Raw genomic sequence first — 20384 nt, 5'->3', positions numbered from 1 at the left:
ATTGTTATGGGGATACGTAAAAGTACCCTTCTTGTATATTGTTGACAGTGAGTAAAATATGTATATATACATCGTACATGTATAATACGGCTTTGTATACACTGTTCCCCAGGGGCATATGGAGGTTAAAGAATTGTTACGTATGAAGTATCTTCTTCGATATAGTTATAAGCATTGTAGCGGTTTATGCCATGTATTATACTTGTGTGCATATGTGTGTAGCAGCTACGCAGTTTTCAGTGGCGATTGCAGATATAGCCTCCATTTTTTGCCAAATATCTCTAACATTACTTATGCTTCAAGGAGAGAACAATCATTAAATGAACTATTTTCTGTAAAATCTTGTACAATTATTACATAGTATGGAATATATTTTGCATTTACATATTTTATCCACTTTGATAGATAATATCTATATAAAAATCAGCAGCGTAATAGTGACAATTTTCGAAATGTAAAGTCGTTATTGTATTGTAGTAAAATTGAAATATTAGGTGGTCCAAAAAATTTGTTTCGTTTTATAAACAAATAATAGATGCACAACATCTTTCGTTTTATATTATTTTATCGAATTACGTACGATCCAGATTGTTTTATCACGATAAAAATCACAACGTTTGTGACATTAGATTTTATGTTTGTATAAAGATGCGTTGTTGTAAAAGACGTGACTGTAAAGCAAAGACACTTTTCGGACAACCGTATGTAATCGACGCAGAGACATTTGCGCAGCGTACAAGATTCGCTTAGAGTCCAGAAGTGTAGACAATGAACAAGCAGTACGAATCTGTCGTTATTAGGGACGGTATTGTTCAACAGTCTTTCATATTCGAAACGCGGGAGTGTGGACGTGCTACGGAATAGTTACCTATTTAAACGTTACAATTTTTGTGTTTAGCAAGTGTTTGTGCAATTGGTAAGATGTGCTAGTTGCTAGATAAAATATAAAATCTGGTTATTCGAAAGTTGACTTGCAATTTTCTATAAAAAGGATTTATTCAGGGTAAGTACTTTATTAAATTTTATGAATTAAAAACTTTCTGTGGATTATTTTAGTCTAATAACTTTGTTCTGTCCCTAGGATGGGTCATACGGCAACCAGAAGACTATTCCACATGTGGAAGTAAGTCGTAGAAACCAATACAGTTTTCTTATTTATTTTTCTTTTTTCTTATTTTTATTATATTTTTCGTCTCTAATGTACTACTTGCATTTATACATTTATATTAACGTAAGAGTGATGATATACATATTTATGTTTTAGCTTTAATTAAACGTATTGATTATAATTTTTTATATAAAAGTTAAGTCTTTCTTCCTATTTTATTTTCTTCCGCTAAAAAATGTTTTCATCAAAGATAATACTTATTGAGAACCAAGAATAAAGTCGGTCATTGATAATGGTTACTAATTACAGAACTTAACGTATAATTATTTCTATAATTGAATATTATGTTCTTATAAAATAATTATGTTTTTGTTGATATTCATTATTCGTCGAATCTTGTATTGTATTTATCTGATAGATAGTCATTTTTTACGAAATTTGTTTAAGAATCCTTCCCTGATACACTTCGTGATACACAAAGAAGCTTATTCCAGTAACACAATTCTTCATAAATTCTTTTCCATGCCGTTATGGTAAGTTTTTTCCCTACTTCTTTCTGATTATCTACTATTACTGTATTATTTGCTATAATGTCTGCATTTTAATCGCAAAATGCATTGCTTCATTTAAGAAACGCGATACAGTATATTCATTCGTTATCTTTTCTATTTATTAACCAAAAATTATGAATAAGAAAATACAAAACTCAGTTCTCAGATTCTGTTGCAAATCATTACAATTAGATATGTACTTAAATCGTCTAAAACTTTCAATTTTTATATGTATTTTATATGTAGATATTTTATTACACATAGAAATTTATTATACATAGAAAACTAACCTCAATATTTAACCAATGGCGAAACAATAAGCGGTAGAATATCTCATGGGATATTAACAAAAATTGTTTGGTTCGAAAGAAGACATCACATACGGTGCAAATTACTTTTTTGTAGATCCAGTAGTAGGGTCCCATTTCAACTTCATTTTTGTAAATGGAACCATATATTTTTTAATACATTCATCGATCTATCTTTGTATTCCTTATGAAAAGATTAAAAGGAACTGTTAGTTCACCAGGTATCTTAATTTGAATTCGTCGTATGAAAGCCAGGTAAGGACGCGAAACGGTACTCTTGTGTTTACGTTCTTCTTGTCTTTTGTATGTTTCAGCATAAACACAATACCGCTTCGTGTCCTATGCTTATCTATCATACGACAAATTAAACATAGGATATAATCTAAACTAACAGTTTTTCGACATAAATAGGTTAATACTTTTGTATATGATATGAAACGTTACGATATCGGTTACACTACTGTTGCTTACAAAGCACGAGTTTCGACTGATTGGTAAATAAAGAAAAAAAAAGAATAATAGCAAGAAAGAACCGATTCGGAAGGACGAGCCTTTCGTTTACCTCCGAATCTCTCATCAAACAGGTCATAATGTAGGATGTGAGCATACTTTCCGCGGTGAACGTATGTATATATTTGAGGTGGAATGGTGTAATAGGTACTGAAATACACTAGGTTATATTTAACCAATAACGTTTATTAAACCAGATAACAACAAATGACAATTAGCAGTTAACATCGGTTGGTACTTAACGCCGATAAATAATAGCGTCGTTCGGTCGATTTCTCGATAATAGCGTACCCGTTTTCTTTCGTCTTTCGCGTCTCGCGGCTTGTAACGTCAATTCATATCAGAGACCAGGCCACACACCACGGACAGGATGGCACCCAGATGTCTGCATATCCTTGGCGCGCACCCTCAATAGTCTTAAGTGCCCACCAGAGGCCTTGGCATTTTTATAGTTAAGGTCCTTCGGACCAAGCGAGTATTTCCTGTCTTAAATTTCCCTTTACGTTTATTGTCTACCACGTGTTAGCTTAGAAAGTTGGTTTTCTCCACATCTGGTATGTTCCGTGGGCAACTTTCTCGCGAGAGCGGCTAAAACCCTTCCTGGTCCACCAACCGTCCTATTATCCAATCGGAGACGGTGTCTACTGCCCTCACTTCCTTAACCAAAATTGTCATCAACAAATCCGATAGTCCCGTGTCCTTAGACACACCCACCCCTAGCTTTCCTCAGACACAGTATCGTCAGTAAAACTTCACTTATTCTGTATCCTTAGAATAGTCAACATATCTATATCGGTCTCTACCCTTATAAGTCGCGTACTTAATGTATTGTTGTAACTAAGTCTTACATAACGTGGTTGGAGTGAATTGTGATTTATGCTAATTCAGTGCGTGTTACATTGTGATTGGTGAATTCACAATAAAGGTTGATTAAAGCAAAGTTAATTGTTGTGTTACGACTCAACTATATTTTATTTCCACCAACCAACCCTAAAAATTACGTGACTGGCTCGTGGTCGAATGTGCTTATTTTTCCGACCGAACTGATTCTTTTCTTCGTTGCCCATCGATATCCCCACTCGTGTGCGTTCATTATAAGTGCCGCCGTGGCTGGCGCGTGTATGCTCTTCCGAGAAATTCGGCGGAAGGAGCGTGAAGATATCGATGACAGATTGAGTACGTCGTGTTGCGTTTTGACGGCGTAGCGTAGCGCTTTGTATCACAGAGCCGTTGGAAAGTTCCATAGTACTTGTCGCCACATATTGTTTATATATATTGTTCTGATATAGTTATTAACTATGCTTATTGTTACGTAAATTTATATTGTAGTATAAGAATGTCACCGAAAAATCCGCCTGTTTTAAACCCCTTCCTTTAATGTGTGTAATTAGCTTTTTGTAGACATGAACGCACAAAAGATACATGGATGCCATTATTTCGTTTAACGAAATCATCGAATAACACAAACAATTCTTATTTACATTATTTCCCGAGATATGAAGCCGCAGTTCTGTTCTTAATGGGAACTACGACGATTGACTGAAATGAAACAGAAAGGAAATGAAAATTCAATTCATTACCTATAAAATATGTTAATTATTTTTCGACATAATTGCCATTTGCATCAATCCATAATTGGCAACCTGTGACAAGTTTCTTCATTCCGCCAGCGAAGAATTCTGCTGGATGCTTCTAGTAAACTTTTGATAAATAACTTCACTGCTCTGTTAACTTCATTTTCACACTTGAAATGAGTTTCCCATCTCTTAATTTTCCGTTTGTAATTTGTATAAAATGAAACTAAATCGTCACCGCGATGTGTGTATTATCGTCTGCTTATACTTTAACTCGCACCTCCCGCGGCCACGTCTGCACACTGCTTGAACGGACAGCACATCAAAATCAGCTTTGCGCTTAATGTTTTAAATGCCTTTGCATCGATATGATTCACGTATTTCACGCTATGTAATCTTTCTGAAAGCAAAAACATTTCAGTCACGGCGTCTACCCTTAATTTTCCTGCACGTTTTTCCTGTCACGTAAACTTGAGGGTTGGTTGATGAAACAAGAAGGTTGAGTTGTAACACAACTACTGTTTTTATTTTCTAACCAACTTTATTTACTAGCACAGCACAGGTTGACAATAATTGGAGAGATGTTCACTGTTCGTGGGTTTTGTCTATTTCTCCCCAGGTGTCCTCGTCTCATTACGGAGGAAAGCTTTTTAGTTAACAATGCGGATTCGCTGTTCGCACCTTCCATTAGGAAAAATGAGGGTAACGATCCACGATGCCAATTGGTTATAGGCTACGTTAATAAACGTGGCTAGTAGGTAATATTGTTTATGGGAAAAACCAGCTTTTTCGTTAGTCAAGTATTGGGTTTTTCCCATTAGGTAACTACCTGCTTTCCCCGTAATTAGTAAGGACCTATAACAACCTAAGGATGTTTTAAGGACCACCCATAAACAGATAACACTTACAGAAATAATAAACTTAAAAAGTTTAAGTTTATGGTGGGTCCCTCGGGTAATTGAGGATATGGTGTGAAACCTGCACACATCCGGCCTCTGATATGAATTAACGTTACACTTCCGTAGTTGACAGGACATTCATAAGCATCTGTTTCCTTCCATTTTTTATGGTCTGGAGTTTCCTTCCTTTCCTTCCAATAATACAGTGAGCGTCAGAAAGCAGATTTTACAATTGGATAGAGTATTTCATTCCTGTATTTCCCAATAAACATATCGAGTCCCAGTAATGAAGGAAAATCCCTCTTTTTCCGAGAATTATCATCACAGACAGTCGAATGCAACGGCTCATTCCCTATTGCGGTGTTTTTCTCGATTTTCGGTGTGAGAGAAAAGGATTGCCAGTTTTGAATATGACAATAGAAGCAATGTGCTACACTTTCCAAAACTAAATGCTAGAATTATATATTTTAGTTGAAATACGATCTCAAATGTTAGGAAATTCCGATTGCCGTTCATAGGTTAGAGTACCTTCATTTGATTTCTTGATTCTCTTGACATTTGGTATCAGTTACTGATATTTTCATCGGTTGAATGGGCGAACAGCAGGCTATTCTTCCATTTGCACGATGGTTTCCTCTTGGTTGAATTGACTTTTGTGTTCTGGATCTTGCACTGAGATTCAGCACCTGTTGTCCTGAGAGCGTGTGTTTTGCTGCTCCTTTTGGTTGTTTGTGCCTGAGTCACATATGAATTTCCACGTTGATCGTTTTACCAATTCGACTCGGCACTCGGCCTGTATCTTATACATATTACCTATTTTTTTCACAAGGAGGGGAAAATGCTATTACGCATACCCAGTGACCCGTGTCACGCGGTTGTAGAAAATGATTAATAGTGTGTTTTAAGTGACGAGATATATTGATATTGAAAACCGTCAAATATATTTTAAAATAATAGATACAGAGAATGTTCGCTAAGTCGCTCGATACTATCTGATTCGCTAAGACTATGTATCGATCGTTATTAAGATCGCTCGAGAGTGAGACTGAAAAACTGGTCACGTTACGATCGCGTTCGTTTATTTTGTAGAGGACAGGTATATAGGATGTTTAACCGTGAGATTTATTGGAGGTTATCGTTTGTTGTCGTAACCGTCGCATATATTTAAAAATAATAAATTAATATACAGCCTATAATTGCTGAATCGTTAGTACAGAGTATAAATCGCAAAATAAAATCGCGGATAAATACTCGATAAATGCTCGTCGATAACACGTAGATAGCACGTCGGAATAGAAAGATACACAACTCTTTTCGGTTGCGTCGGTTTATTTATACTGGTTCGGAGGGAAGTCGGAAGATTCAAATTCGTCTTTGTTCCACGGTTATGCGTAGCGGCGACATTGTTTTGCCCAGAGTCTATTTGTTCTTACATTACTGGTGTTCTAACGATGTTGATACTCCGAGGCAAAACAACAACATGATTTGAATTGTCCTCTACTCATGTGCCGCTACATATTTATATACAATTGAGTATCTGAACTTGAAGCTTTGTGGAAATATGACTTTTCTTAATTTTGAAAAGTGTGCAGAAATCAAGCCTCAAATGTTTATTAGTTCTCGCAAAAGTTATCTAGCAAATAAAACGGCGTTTTATTTGATCCTGATTTCTACAATTTTTGCAGCTTGCACGGCAACTGATAGCACTATCCAACACTACTCCTAGGTACTTCACAACACGGCTAATCTCTCCCCCCATCCCCCACGTCAACGTTAAAAATCATCCTATCTTCTTCCTTGTTAAGAGGATAACCACCGTCTTCTCCTTGGCCAGGTGCAATCCAGCCTCGCAGCACCACCTGGTGACCAAGGCTATAACCGCCTCTATCTTCTCATTGATGCCCTGGGACCCTCTGACCTTGAGTAGGACCGCCAGATCGTCGGCGAACGCTACTGCTTCGGTATCCTTTTCCCTGTCCAGCGCCTCCAGCACCCGGTCCTACACGAGATTCCACACTAACGGTCCTAAGACCGACCCCTGCGGAACCCCCGCGTAGACGTTCCTCCTTACGACACCGTCACGACAGTATACCAGCCACTGTATTCTGCTGTATGTGTATTCTCCTCTCAGCCAGATAGTCTGCTAACAACTCCTGTAGCCGTCCCGGTAGCCGTCTCCTTCGAACCTCCTCCATTATCCTCTCGCACCTTAGAATGTTTAAGGCGTTCTTCACACCAAGGGCCACGACACACACCAGGCCCTTCCTTCTGCACTCTTCAGCAACTGCGACCGTCCTATCCAGGGCTTCAAGAGTCCCCCTCCTTCTCCTGAAGTCATACTGGTCCCTATGGAAGGGATCCTGACCAACGCTCCTCTCTATGAGCATTTTCAGCTTGTGCTCCCACACCTTGCTCAACGCCGGCAGTATGCTAATCGGCCTATACGCCGATGACGTCGCAGGATCTTTACCAGGCTTGGGTATTAGTACCTGTTAAGGAAATTCGAGGATTTGGAAATACAAATAATTGACTATATTTCACACACAACAGCTATACATCTATATTACACTCTGAAGAACGTCTTGCACTCACGCTTGTCGCCAACCGACTATCCAGAATCTTCTAACGGCAGTCTTTTGTCTCAACTAAGACCTGGACGCCCTCTGACCCTTACACACACATTCACATGTACAGTGTAAATGTATCACTTCCCTAACAGTACCACCCTAGCCTCTTTCCATACCGCCGGTATTTTTCCATGGGTATTTATTCCGTTGAGCACTATCAGGAGCACGCTAGGTCTTTGCTCCGACAATAACCCCACTACAGTGCCAGGAATCCCATCCACTCCAGCCGCCTTCCTGGGATCGCATTTCCCAACGGCCATCCTCATGTCTACTTCCTCGATGCTCAACCTGTGTAGCCGGTAGTTCCTGCCTGGTGACAAAGACGGCATCCAGGATTCCCTCCACTCTATCTCTTCCAAGGGGCTCCATTGGCGCCGACCGCATCATCTTCTTCCTCACTACACGATACGGCCTGCCCCATGGATTCTGATCTAAGGTGGCGTAGAACCTCTTCCAACTCTCCTCCTTGCTACGCCCTTTTCAGTCGCCTCCTAACATCCTTGAATTCGGCAACCAGGACCTCGGCATCATCCTTGCGGACCGCCACCGCTCGCGGGGCTCTCCTTCTAGCGAGCTCATCGCTCCACCAATAGTTGGCGCTCCTCTTCGCACTCGCCTGGTATCTTCTCTTCGAGTCCACGGCACACGTATGCTCCAGACTCTTCTGCAGTCGTTCGCCGCATACCGTCTCGTCAAATTTAAAACCATTTTCGTCATAGACTCCGCCAAATTTGTTTAAAAACCCCTCTACATCCATCTCTTTCGTCAAGTATTTAAAAGCGCCAACCTCCTCCCGCTTAATATTATCCCTCAACTCATGCTCAACATAAAAGTGGTCAGAGGCTGAGTACCAATCTAAGTCCCTACTCCTCCTCCAACTCAGCCTCATTCGTCTATTAACACTAAGTATATCCGGGAAACTAGTCCCTCCATTTTTCAGGAAGGAGTAATTTCCCGTCGTCCTAATAGGTATAAGCTCGTTCCTCGTTATAGCGTCCAGCAGTCATGTTCCCCTACGTTCCGTCTTAGAGCCCCCCCCCCCACCGCATTAAAGTCATCAGCAACCATAATCGCCGGTGCTCTTTTCCTCCCCTCCTTTATGACCCCTTCCAGTTCCTTCAAATAATCGTTAAACTGATTCTTACTCTTATTAGGGGAACAATACCCACTGACGCAAAACACGTCACAAACCCTGACCCCTACAATCCCTACATTTCTTATCAGGGTCTGGCTCGCCGCATGTTTTCCATTAAACAGGGTGACCCATATCGATGCATCCCCACCCTCGTCATTAAACCAAAAAGGCAACTGCCTATAGGGCTCGGAGATGACCACAATGTCCTCCCTGCTTTCGCATGCGCACTGCATCATTAGATCTTGCGCAAGCAAGCACCTATTTAGATTTATTTGCAGGACCCTAGTTAGGCCCCCGTCTATTCCTAACACCTAAGCGTACCGTAGGGCACACCAACGAACCTGTTACATGCCTTGCATTTATGCAACCATGTTTCAAACACATGGCATATCTCGGCTCTTTATCACAATCTTTCATTATATGCTCAGCGCTGCCGCACCTCCTACACAACTCCCTGCCATGACATACAACAGTACACTTTGCCGCCACATGCCCCAACATGTGGCACCTATAACACCGCCGAACACTAGCTAACTGCTTTGCAGAAGCTATCGTTAGCCCAGTCACTCCTCCTCTCTCTCCTCCCTCTCTCCTTTCCCTCCTCCCTCTCTCCTCTCCCTCTCCTCTCTCCTCTTTTCTCTCTCTCGGCACTAGGCACTCCACTCGCCGGGAGGACCACCACCACCTCTTGCGTGCCCCATGGGGCCGCTTTTATACATTTGACTTCTATATCCGCATTTTCCTCAATTCCCCACTGCGACCTGATCTCTTCCACCAGCTCTTCCCTGCTGGTGAGGGGATCAATGTTCCTTATTTGTAGGGTCGCCCTGTTCGCCAGAGCGGCCACCTTCGTACTATCATTCAAGGCGGCTCTCAATGTGGCCGCCCCCTCGCTAACCACCACCGTCCTGTCAAATTCAATGAGGATGTGGCCCGCTCTCGTCCTACGGACCCCCGTGGCTCCATCCAATGAACTCCTCACCTCCATTATCCTCTTATAAACATGAAGCCATTCGCAACCTTCCCTTCCTCCACCTTAATTAGAATGGCTTCCTTCCTCTTCCTGTTTCTTGGTACGTCTCTCTCTTCGGCACCAACTTGCCGTTTATTTCCCGGACGCACCATCGGGGTAGCTTGCTCTAAGGGAGCTTTCCTCTTCCTCTTCCTTTTTTCTACCCTTATTCACCCTTCGGAGTCCTCGCTGAAGTCACCCCTTATCGCTCTGTTCTCCCTCCCACACGCATCGGCGTATGTGACCTCTCCTCTTCGGGGCCTCTTATACTCCTCATCTCTCATAATTTCAGCCGGCTATACTATCTTTCTTTTTGGGTATCCGCCCCTAGCTATCGTCTCTTCTCTCTTCATGTCCTCTTTTCAACCTCGACAGGCTCTCTCCTTCTCCTTCTTCTATCCTTGTGCTACCCACACTGCTCCAAGGAAGACAGGATGCCTTTTATCTGGTTGCCTATCTCCCTTATCCTCTCGTCCTTATCTTTGTCCAACTTTGAGTTCTTCACAACCACGTTAAACATTTGGACCACTCCAGCTAAGGCTTGTGTGAGCCCTTTCAACTCAGCCCTGGAAATCAAAACATCCTCGTCATCTACATCACTCGTCTGCGTATCGTCTCTCGCGCTATCTTCGGCTTCGCTAGCCATAGCCGATCTCGCAGATTTCGCGCTGACGTTCCTCTCCACCGCCCTCCTGGCCATCATTCTAGCGTTGGCCAATCCTTCCCCTGTTACCGGCGTACTGTGGTCGCTCCCTCTAATTCCAAAGGAACCCTCCGATTCCTCAACCACTCCTACCTCCATCCTTTCACTAATCGTAGGGCTCCTCCGAAGCCTTCTTCTCGGTTTAGAGGGGCAGAAATCCTCGCTTTCCGCCACCCCTCACAGATAAGTATAATTTATAAGTAAGTATAATAAATAAGTGAATATTACTTGATTTCGATAACTAATTGAATCTAGCGTTTAGGTCTAGCGGGTAGTGCCTCTTCAGCCTGCGAATCTGGTCCGTCGTATCAAGTAGTCCAGTGATTAGGGGGTTTCGGTGTTTGTTGACTCTTTTGCTATATCTGTCGCTATATTTTGCTATTTCCTCTTTGACTGTGGGTATCTTGAGGTCGCGATGTATTGTTTCGTTGGTAACATACCAAGGTGCATCTATTAAGGATCTTAGCGTTTTCGATTGGAAGCGTTGAAGTATTTCAATGTTGGAGTTACTTGCTGTTCCCCATAGTTGGATTCCGTAGGTCCAGACAGGTTTTATTACGGTCTTGTAGAGGGTAATTTTATTCTGTATGTTTGGTTTGGAGCGTCGGCCCGTGAGCCAATAGAATTTTTTTAGTCTGTCCTTTAGTTGCTTCGTTTTATCTGAGATGTGTTTTTTCCAAGTTAGTCTCCTGTCCAGGGACATGCCCAGGTATCTGACTGAGTCCTTGTTAGGAATTATTGTGTGGTGGTTTTCAAGTCCTCTAGGAGTGGAAGGAGTCGATTCGTGAGCATCTTCTCGAATAGTTTAGCCAAGGTAGGTGTTACGTCGCGTAACACTCTACCTAGACCAGACCACACACGGCGGGCAAGATGGCAACCAGATGTCTTCGGATACTTACTGCGTACCCTCAATATCCTCAAGTACCCTCCATAAATCTCCGGAATTTCCTAGTCGAGGTCCTTCAAACCGAACAATTTCTGTTGCAATAATTAACTTTCTTTTTATTTCCCTTATTTTGGGGCTTTTCCATTTTATTACTTTCATCATCTTGTCATTCCTCATTAAATATTTCACCGCTAATATCAGGCTCTTCGCACGTCCGCGCATTGCCTGATTTAATGGGATCACACCCTCCCTCTGTCACCTCGGCAACCTCCTGAGGGCTCATAACCTCACTGGCTATATTTAAATTCTTTCTCTTGTACTTTATTTGTTCTACTGTCTTGCTACTAAGGGTTTTACTTATCGCAACATTAGGATATTCGGTGTCCTTATAGACTTCATCCAGCTCCTTCAGGAGAGTTACCTCTTCTACAGTCCATTTTTTCGTGTTTGGGAGGTCCGTTCCCCTTCTTTTTTCGTTTCTTTCGGCAGGGCGCGCATGCCGTTCATGGGTGGATAATCTTCTCTGATTCCCGAAGCTTATGGGGCAAGATTCGCATTTATACGCTCCTTTCTTTCTCTGACTAGTGCCACTACGCTTTGAAATGTGGCACTTTGCCCAATGGAGCTTCAAGAAATTCCTTTTGTTTGTACATTTTTTGTACATAATTTTTACACTAACGATCGCCAGTTATATGTATAGGAAAAAATTGTCCACAAAGTTGAGCCTCGCCTATTTCAATATCATCTAAATCGTAGAGAAATTAGCTTTCAGACATGTTGCCCAAAATGCTAAACCACTAGTGTCGTTACACTTCTATATCGATACAAATAACAAATAACTGACAAATACCATCTCTTTCTCGAGGATCCATCACACTGCATATAAGCAAGTGTAGGTGTTCTTAGTAGCATATAAAAATGCATTATAATTGCAATCGTAAATTATTTATCGTGGTTTATAGATGTTCGCGATTTTATGGAAATATTAATCCTGAAGAGGAAAATAGGTGGTGCATACTGTATTTTGAATTCATTTTAAAAAATTATATAAGTAATGACCTGGATCAGATAAATCTCCATCAAAGTTGATCGACGATTAAGATGCTTTGGCTCTACGATTCTTCGCTAATTCTAACATGAACAGATCAACTGAGAGTCCGTGGCACTCTCACCGCGTCCTACAGATTATATAAAATTATGTAAAATATTTGTATTGCTTTCTAAAATAACTCAAGCGATACAGTCCCATGCAATGCCTCGGACATTTCCGTTTGAAACGCCTAAGCTGGACCATCTGGCTCGTTGTGACATTAAACCAAATCGGATAGGCATAAGTCGGGATAGGATTATTGCCAGTAATTTGTGCAACACAAGATTACATTTCACGCAGAGATGCTTTGAGGAGAACGAACCATTATTCGCTATAAAAGTCTTTTCTGATTTATTTCACATTTGCGTTTTAATGTGCTGTGTAATTTGTAATTTGCAATACAGATATATACCGAGATATTTGACCATTTTCTTATGCGGAACGGATAGGGGCTATTGTCGGTGATAAGAAATTAGCGAGAATGTCGCGTCATATTACGGTTGAAATTAAAATGTCTAGATATGCACACACCGAAAGGGATAGACTCGCACTTGCTAGTATTTATACGGAACTTTCAGTTACCACAGTAAACCATAATTCGATCGAAAACTTTCTGTGGCTTGGAATTAATTTTTGACGTATACACTGCCGCCGTATAAATCAGGTGGTCATCTCCAAATACCAACGCGCATAGGTTAAGGTTGCTATTGAGATGGAAGAGGCCCAAAACATGATTAAAATACAAATTAAATAGGGTGGAAGTGTTGAACGTTCCCAGTTGCAGCCCGCCATCCACCCCGAAGACAACATTATAGCTTGCGCCATCCAATGAAACACCTTCCGGAGATTATGGACCAAATCACCTGAACTAGATGTTTACGGAAACCGTATCGTATCAGCTTTTACACCAAACCGCTCGACCGAAACATGTCAAAAGCCCTTTCTAGGTCTATGAGGAGAGTTTTCCTACCAGCAGACGTCTGACACAAATTTTATCGTTGCGTGGACCTTACTGTGTTTGATCCGGAAGCCAAATTGCTGGCTGGAAAGAATGGAAGTCTCTTTACAATGAAACAGTATGAGTCTCTGTGCCACTCTCTCAAAGACCTTACTAATAGATACTCTGCAAACAGCAAACTCATTGATCTGTAGCTGGCTGGATTTGGTTTGTTGTTAGCCTTTGCTAGCAAGAAAACCACTTTCCGTATCTTCCATATCTTAGGAAAATATGCTGGTTCAAGAGTTCATTGAAGATCAAAGAGAAAAGGAATGTGTATCTTTGCGGAAGCTATATAGCTGTGAAGATATCGAAGCCAGATAAGCTTTTCCCATTTAGAAACCTATATTGGATCGTTAATGAATCTACTACCCACGTGAAATAATTTCCTGTGAGATGAGAGCCGGAACGTTTACTAGCCCTGTTTCCTCGGGTGAAGGTATAGACCTTGTTCCAGCGGCTCCGACTCAACGAAGATCTGAATTTTCAAGGTTATGAAATTTGGGAACCTGAGAAGATCATCACACACATTTCGGCGCACACATTCAAAATTTGTACCCAGTAGTCTTGCGGGATTCACGAAGCTTGCCGTGCGATAGAAAGAAGGCCGGACAAAGAATGCTTGGCTGCATACAAATAACAAGTGCTATTGTAACGAGTGATAAAAGTTTTGTTGGAATACAACGATATTAGTCGCATACAGATGAGGTGATTGATCGAACGGATTCTTCCCTTCGTTGCCCAACGATATCCCCACTAGCGTGCGTTCGTGAGATGTACCGCGGCGGCTAACTCTTTCGAGAATTCGGCGGAAGAAGCGTAAGGATATGGATGGAACAATGGGAACGTCGAGAAGCTACTAGATGGTTCCGTGGCACATGTGACGCCACACAGCCATCTACACAGGTCACACTCATTACTGCATAGAGAGTGGGGTTCAAAACCTTTTCAAGGGCCATGGGTCACTAAGTCAGTCAGTCTGAGAATAACTAGCCAACTGTCTACATTCCACAACACTCACTTATATTTCCTGTAATAATTGTTTAATAAATATCATATAATATTATTTCAACACAAACATTGTGTCTTCCACAGATTATTAATCTTAATTCTCAGATTAAATTCTAACAAGTTTAACACGTTTAAAGTGATGAAATAGCACGCGAGCACAATGGAAATTAAAGATCTGTATAAAGAACAGTTTATAATGTGAAAGGAAATCACGGCACACAATTGTGAATAATAGAAGCACGTGTTGCGTACACGTTTATTCTTAGTGTCCCACCGCGTTACTAGTAAGTTCTGGGGAGCCGGCAGCAGCGGAGACGTCACGTTCTCGACTTGTTTGTCGGCTTGGTACCAGTAACGATGCATCTTCTGCTCTGTCGCACTAAGCCAGGAGGATGTTCAACTGTAGAAGACGGTGAGAATCGTCTGAAGAAAATTTGAGGACAAAGATCACGAGGTTAGCCCTGTTGCCTGGCACTCGTTTAACTTGCGGAAACATGCCTTTGGAATCTTTAATTCTTTGGATCCAGAGAACTCGTGAATCTATCAGGGGCCTTCCTGACACGACATTTTATGGCTCTGTAGCACTTACGTATTCGATGGGATAGAGTAACATAGTGTGCCGAAGCGCTTCTTCAGCCGATTTAAGATGCGAGAGATAGTATGTTTGTCATGTAACATACCTCAGAAGCGGGAATAAAGATATCTCTCAACGCAATTGAAATCCCATGTGGGAGCTGAAATGGAAGCTTCTAGGGCCGAAAGAATATTATTATTTATGTTCTGGAGGACGATCTCTACTTCGTGACTGTTCTCTCAGTGTTCTTATCCTCGTGGACAGAGATATCAAATTCTGACAGCTCGGTACAGAAAAATATCCAGCTTTTTCGAGAGTACCAAATCCAAGAACGACTGCGCCTTAACAAATCAAATGCCATCAAAATCAGTGTCACTGAATTGGAGGATCAGATCCATCTGTTACTAGTTAAATCAGTGTCACAGGTTCTCTTATCTGTTATTATTTAACGTGCTGCACCAGGGAACGTGTCTCGCGTTATAACCACCACCGGGCATAAAAAAATTGTATCGCACAGATAGAGTTTTTCGAAAAGCCCGTTTCATTCTTCGGCAAAAACGTTGTGACAAGACACAAGCTTAGGAGCCTGCAACGAAAATAGAATACATGAAAAGCCGCGTTTTTGCTAGGTTTATCGTGACAACTGAAAGATCCATTTTACCCTTGTCTGCACGTGTTTAGTGATTATCGCTTCAAAGTTAAATGCCATGCTAATCGAAATGAATTAAATGATAAAGCCGTCCGGCTCCCGAACTTCGAGTTCAAGTGGTCACACCCTTTCGAAACGAGGACCATTGAACAGGACCTTATGCCTGTCCGTGAGATTCGTCTTTGCCAGCAAGACCACTTCAAACGAGAGAGCTTGCAGGGGCTGCAGCAGTAGTAACCTACGATTATTAGAAACAAGCGGATTGGTAATGAATTTCGCAATTTCGAAGTTTTTTCGAAGCCCAAAGTCACTTGTGGTAAATCTGTCAGAGTTTATCCGTGCCATCTTAGCGATAATGCGTTCATCTCCGTCAAATGAACATGGAACAATTCCTTGAAGAGGTCTATGCTGTCCATCAGGTTCACGATGTTGTCCATACTCATCGTGCGCTCTACTGAGTCAAGGGATTACTTTGATCAGGAGTATTGTTCGTAAAGGCGTGAAAATATGTAAAGCTCTTTGGCGGGCTTACGAAGTTGTTGAAGGATTTTATTTTACTCTTCTTCCGCTTCTTTGTCATTTCAACACGCTTCTTGATTTCTAAATGAATTGAGCATCTTCTATATAGGGCCTGACTTCCTGTTCTTCGTTTGCTGGCTAACAACTGTATGTCTGTTTATCGGGCATGAGTTCAGAGCGTGATCGCGTAACACACTTCACACACCGTATGCTATTCTTTTACTGTTGCAGTTCGCTGCAACGTAATCGATACTTCGAGTTCTTGCATTGTAGTCTGTAGGATTTCTTGTATATATCTCATGTCACTATCTTGCCGAGCATATAGTGCCTCTGGAACAGACTCATTATCACACTTCCAAGTGATAGTTTCATGATAAACGTGTCGAGTTTTTTTATTGTTTTGTTGAAAATGGTTAGTTTCGAATCTGTTCACTTTAACAACTTTGACCTAAATCATGCTAGAACTAGTTCTTCGAAGACGTTTTGCAGGAAGTGATCCTCACACATACTTTTTACAATCCCATTTATATGGTTCTCCTGTGGTATGAATGTAAAAAACTGCACTCTTTCAGTTTTCAACGTGTTGCTCGTGCTTTTGAATCAATTAATGGGCCTACGCTCCCATTGTTCCTCTTATTCGTCGGTATAGCAACGGCGGAATCTGCAACTTTATCTCCCTTGTTTGGTGTCTGGGGAACTTAAATGTATTATTTTTCCCCGTATCCGAAATCTGTTTGATAATTCAAACTCTTGAGAGACTGATATATGGGCCAGAATTGAGCAATAAAAATAAATTTGAAATACACTTTTTGTTAGAAGTTGTGAAACATTGTGATCGCTTGCAGATTACTGTGTATTTTTTATTTTGTGAGATACATTGGACAAAATTAAAAATAGTGTAAGAAGATAACAGTGTATGTATGAAATCGCAATCATATACGTTTTTCCGGTTAGACTCGTGTAAGATTAATACTGAATCGGGAAATTTTGCGACAAAAGTTAAGAAACATATATTGTTCGCATCATATAATTACTTGTAACGAAAAGTTTCAACAAAAAAATAATTTAATAAAATTTTGGATAACTCTTATATCCCTTGGATTCGTGCACGCAACGCAGTCAATATTTCACACCACACTTTGTAATTTTTTGCATTAAGATTGAATTCCCAACTGACATCTAACGTTAATCACAGAAGTGTACTATTGAGTTCAATTACTTATAGATCACTTAATTAATACTTACAGTATTACAGTATTAAATCTTCAAGTGAAACAAGAAACTATATTTCATGTCGTGTAATTGTTTTTTCAAACTATCTGCTTCGTTGGAGCAAACTCGCGTGAGAATGGGATCACGGGTGCCAGTATTATTTAAATTATCCAACACATTATGCAACGTTTCAAAGAAGGTAGCATTGTGTTGAACCACAGTTGTCTGTATGCATCCTGTCAATGAAGCGGTAAAGTAATATGACCATCCCTTACTAAGGACATCGAGAGCAAGTTTACATTTCATTTTATCGAAAGAATCTGACCATATGTGTTTTTCTGGTAATTTATAAATTGCTGTATTTATTTTTTTCTAAATTCTACAGTCGGACTAACTCGGACCAAGAAAATAAGGATCCATTAGTTGGAAAATCAATTTTAAATAAATTATTCCGGATACTCTTGAATAGATATAAAAAATTGAGAAGAAAATAAACGTTCTGGCCATTTGTTATAAAAGGTTTTTGAATAGACAAAATTAGGTAAAAATAATTTCGCTATCTTTTCGATTTTCAAGATATGCGTTTTACAGATATCATGATTATAATTATATTGATCATAGACTTACTTATAATGCCTATCGTTGCATTATGGCTGATACTTCAGTTCATAAGTCATAAGCTCAGTCTTTTTCTTAATTCCTTAAAAAATTGTGCGACTATTAATACATATCTATAATATATGTGTCGGAGATGAAAGGACATCGGAGCCTTCCCTTTGGAACTTCGGGAAAATCCCTCAACACCGTAATCTAGATTTTATCATTAAACAATTGTCGTCATTCGACCCGATTGTATTTGTTCGAGATTTGTGATAATAAGTTTGAGCTCGAGGCGACAACCAGTTGCCGAACGTAGCCGCAGTCACGGGATGAACGCTTTGTCTAACAAAGGTATGGAGTAATTTTATAGCTCTCCTTATAAGAAATATTTGTAGCGGCATGCGACAGTAAACATTCCAACGGTTTCTGTCCCGTGGCTCGCCACACGCAGATCCTATTCTTTGGGTATGATGGTTACCAGATGCCGACGCATCTCCGCAGTACATAATGAGCTAGCCCGAGGGCCGTTATAAACACTAAGATCTTCAAACAGACAAACAGTCTTTGTCCTAACTACGGTAAGATAGGAGAGACGTATTTTTCAACGAACGACGTCACCCACTAGCAACTTTCCCTCGAAGGCGACTAGCATCCTTTTCTAACTACCGATATGGAGATTGACCAATTAGCAGCAACGTCAATTTCCCTTACTTTCCGAACGTAGGCTATCCTCGACGAATCCGATGATCTCGTGTCCTTAGACACACCCCATCATAGATTTTCTCTGAGGTACCGCCGGAACGGAAAGTCATTCTCTCTTGCGATCTTATCGACGAAAATATTAACACCTTACGGTCAATGAATATTAACAAAGAATCCGACTTAGATTTTGTGAGTACGTACATCTACCATCCCGTTGTCCGCGGCGTTAGCGAGCCTAAGACCATTGTTACTAGTGTCGCGAATGTGTGATCAGCGTGAGTTTGCGTCAACTTTGTAACATCTTTGTGTGTGTCAATAAAAGTCACTTCAGTGGTGTAAGAAAATGGATAGCTTCAGTGAAAAATCATTGCCTATCCCAAGTCCTCACCATGAGGGCGACTCGGGCCCGGATTCGGATCTTGATTCGACATATCAATAACTGTGACTGGAATATTAGTAGGTATGTCCTCAGTCGATTTTCTCATCAACACAAGTCTTTGAAACATAAGAAACATTTCAAAGCTAGTTTCACCTTAGGTTTATTGCGGGTTTGTATAGCGGTGCGTGGGCTTTGGCTGCCAGACCACGGAGGACGTCGCAGGGATCATTTCACGCGACGTAACAACAGCTTTCACGTTGTATGGTCCAGCTCCTGAAGATCGGCTACTAATAGGAAACGACACGGACACACGTGTTACAATTTTATTGCACGAATTGTGCTGAATGTTTCTGTATTGCTGTTGCAGTTTCTTCAACGATACCTTCGGTTTCCCTACGCATTTCCATACGCAGGCCCATGGTTAAGTAGAGTCAAAACTCGACATTCTGCCAACAGGTTGAATGTCGAGATCGATGTGTAGTGTTACATAACCCATGGGCGGGTCTCGCGCGTAGTCACCTCCTCGTGGTGAGACCTGGTAATTGGCATCCTTTTCCAAAAATTAATCAGTTGATTAATCTTTGGAAAACGATGCCAAGCAAAGAACTACGCACCAGTCCAGTTTGGATCTCCAAATGCCGCCAAAAGAATTTTGGATGATCTAGACTGGACTGCACCGTGGGACACCGTGGGACGCCGTGGAACACCGCGGGATATGCCTTGACTGTGTCGAATCCATTCTGTGCCCATTCTGCACATTGATACTTATCTGACTTGGTCCGAGATATAGAAATCTAATCTTCATTTCCACTGAATTTTGCAGTTATTTTGTGCACAAGAGAGCGTCACATCAGTTAATTGACTCTTTCGAAAGAGCCCGATGTGTGAAATTATTCTCTTATTTCAAATGAATTTTTAACGTATTCTCTTATTGTTTCAAACTGGGTAATAACGACATAAACTTGCAACTTTGTAACAGATAGATTCAAATACCTCGAAATAACGTTATGATAGATAACGTAATAGATTATAACGTTATACCATATAACGTTATGTAATATAACGTAATACGTTATAACGTTATACCATGTAACATAATACATTATAACGTTATACCATATAACGTAATACGTCATAACATTATACCATATGACGTTATACCATATAACGTAACACGTTATAACGTTATGCCATATAACGTAATACGTTATAACGTTATACTATATAGCGTAATACGTTATAACGTTATACTATATAGCGTAATACGTTATAACGTTATACCATGTAACGTAATACGTTATAACGTTCATACGTGATACCGTTATAACGTATAACGTA

General features: G+C 40.7%; 1 protein-coding gene across 5 annotated transcripts in view; it reads left to right on the top strand.

The window, feature by feature from the left end:
* The window catches only part of LOC126875500 (uncharacterized), a 555738-nt gene that overhangs the window by 292574 nt on the left and 242780 nt on the right, over positions 1-20384 (top strand). Inside the window, exon 1 of one of the 5 annotated variants that reach the window (XM_050638468.1) lies at positions 10656-10871. The exons of the other annotated variants lie outside the window; for them this stretch is intronic. The gene's annotated coding sequence lies outside the window, so the exon portion shown is untranslated. Of the gene's footprint in view, positions 1-10655; positions 10872-20384 lie in introns of those variants that run through there. 5 annotated transcript variants of the gene reach the window in all.

Source organism: Bombus huntii, chromosome 18, assembly GCF_024542735.1.
Source record: "Bombus huntii isolate Logan2020A chromosome 18, iyBomHunt1.1, whole genome shotgun sequence".
NCBI classification, from domain to species: domain Eukaryota; kingdom Metazoa; phylum Arthropoda; class Insecta; order Hymenoptera; family Apidae; genus Bombus; species Bombus huntii.
This window is presented reverse-complemented; position numbering and strand designations above follow the sequence as displayed.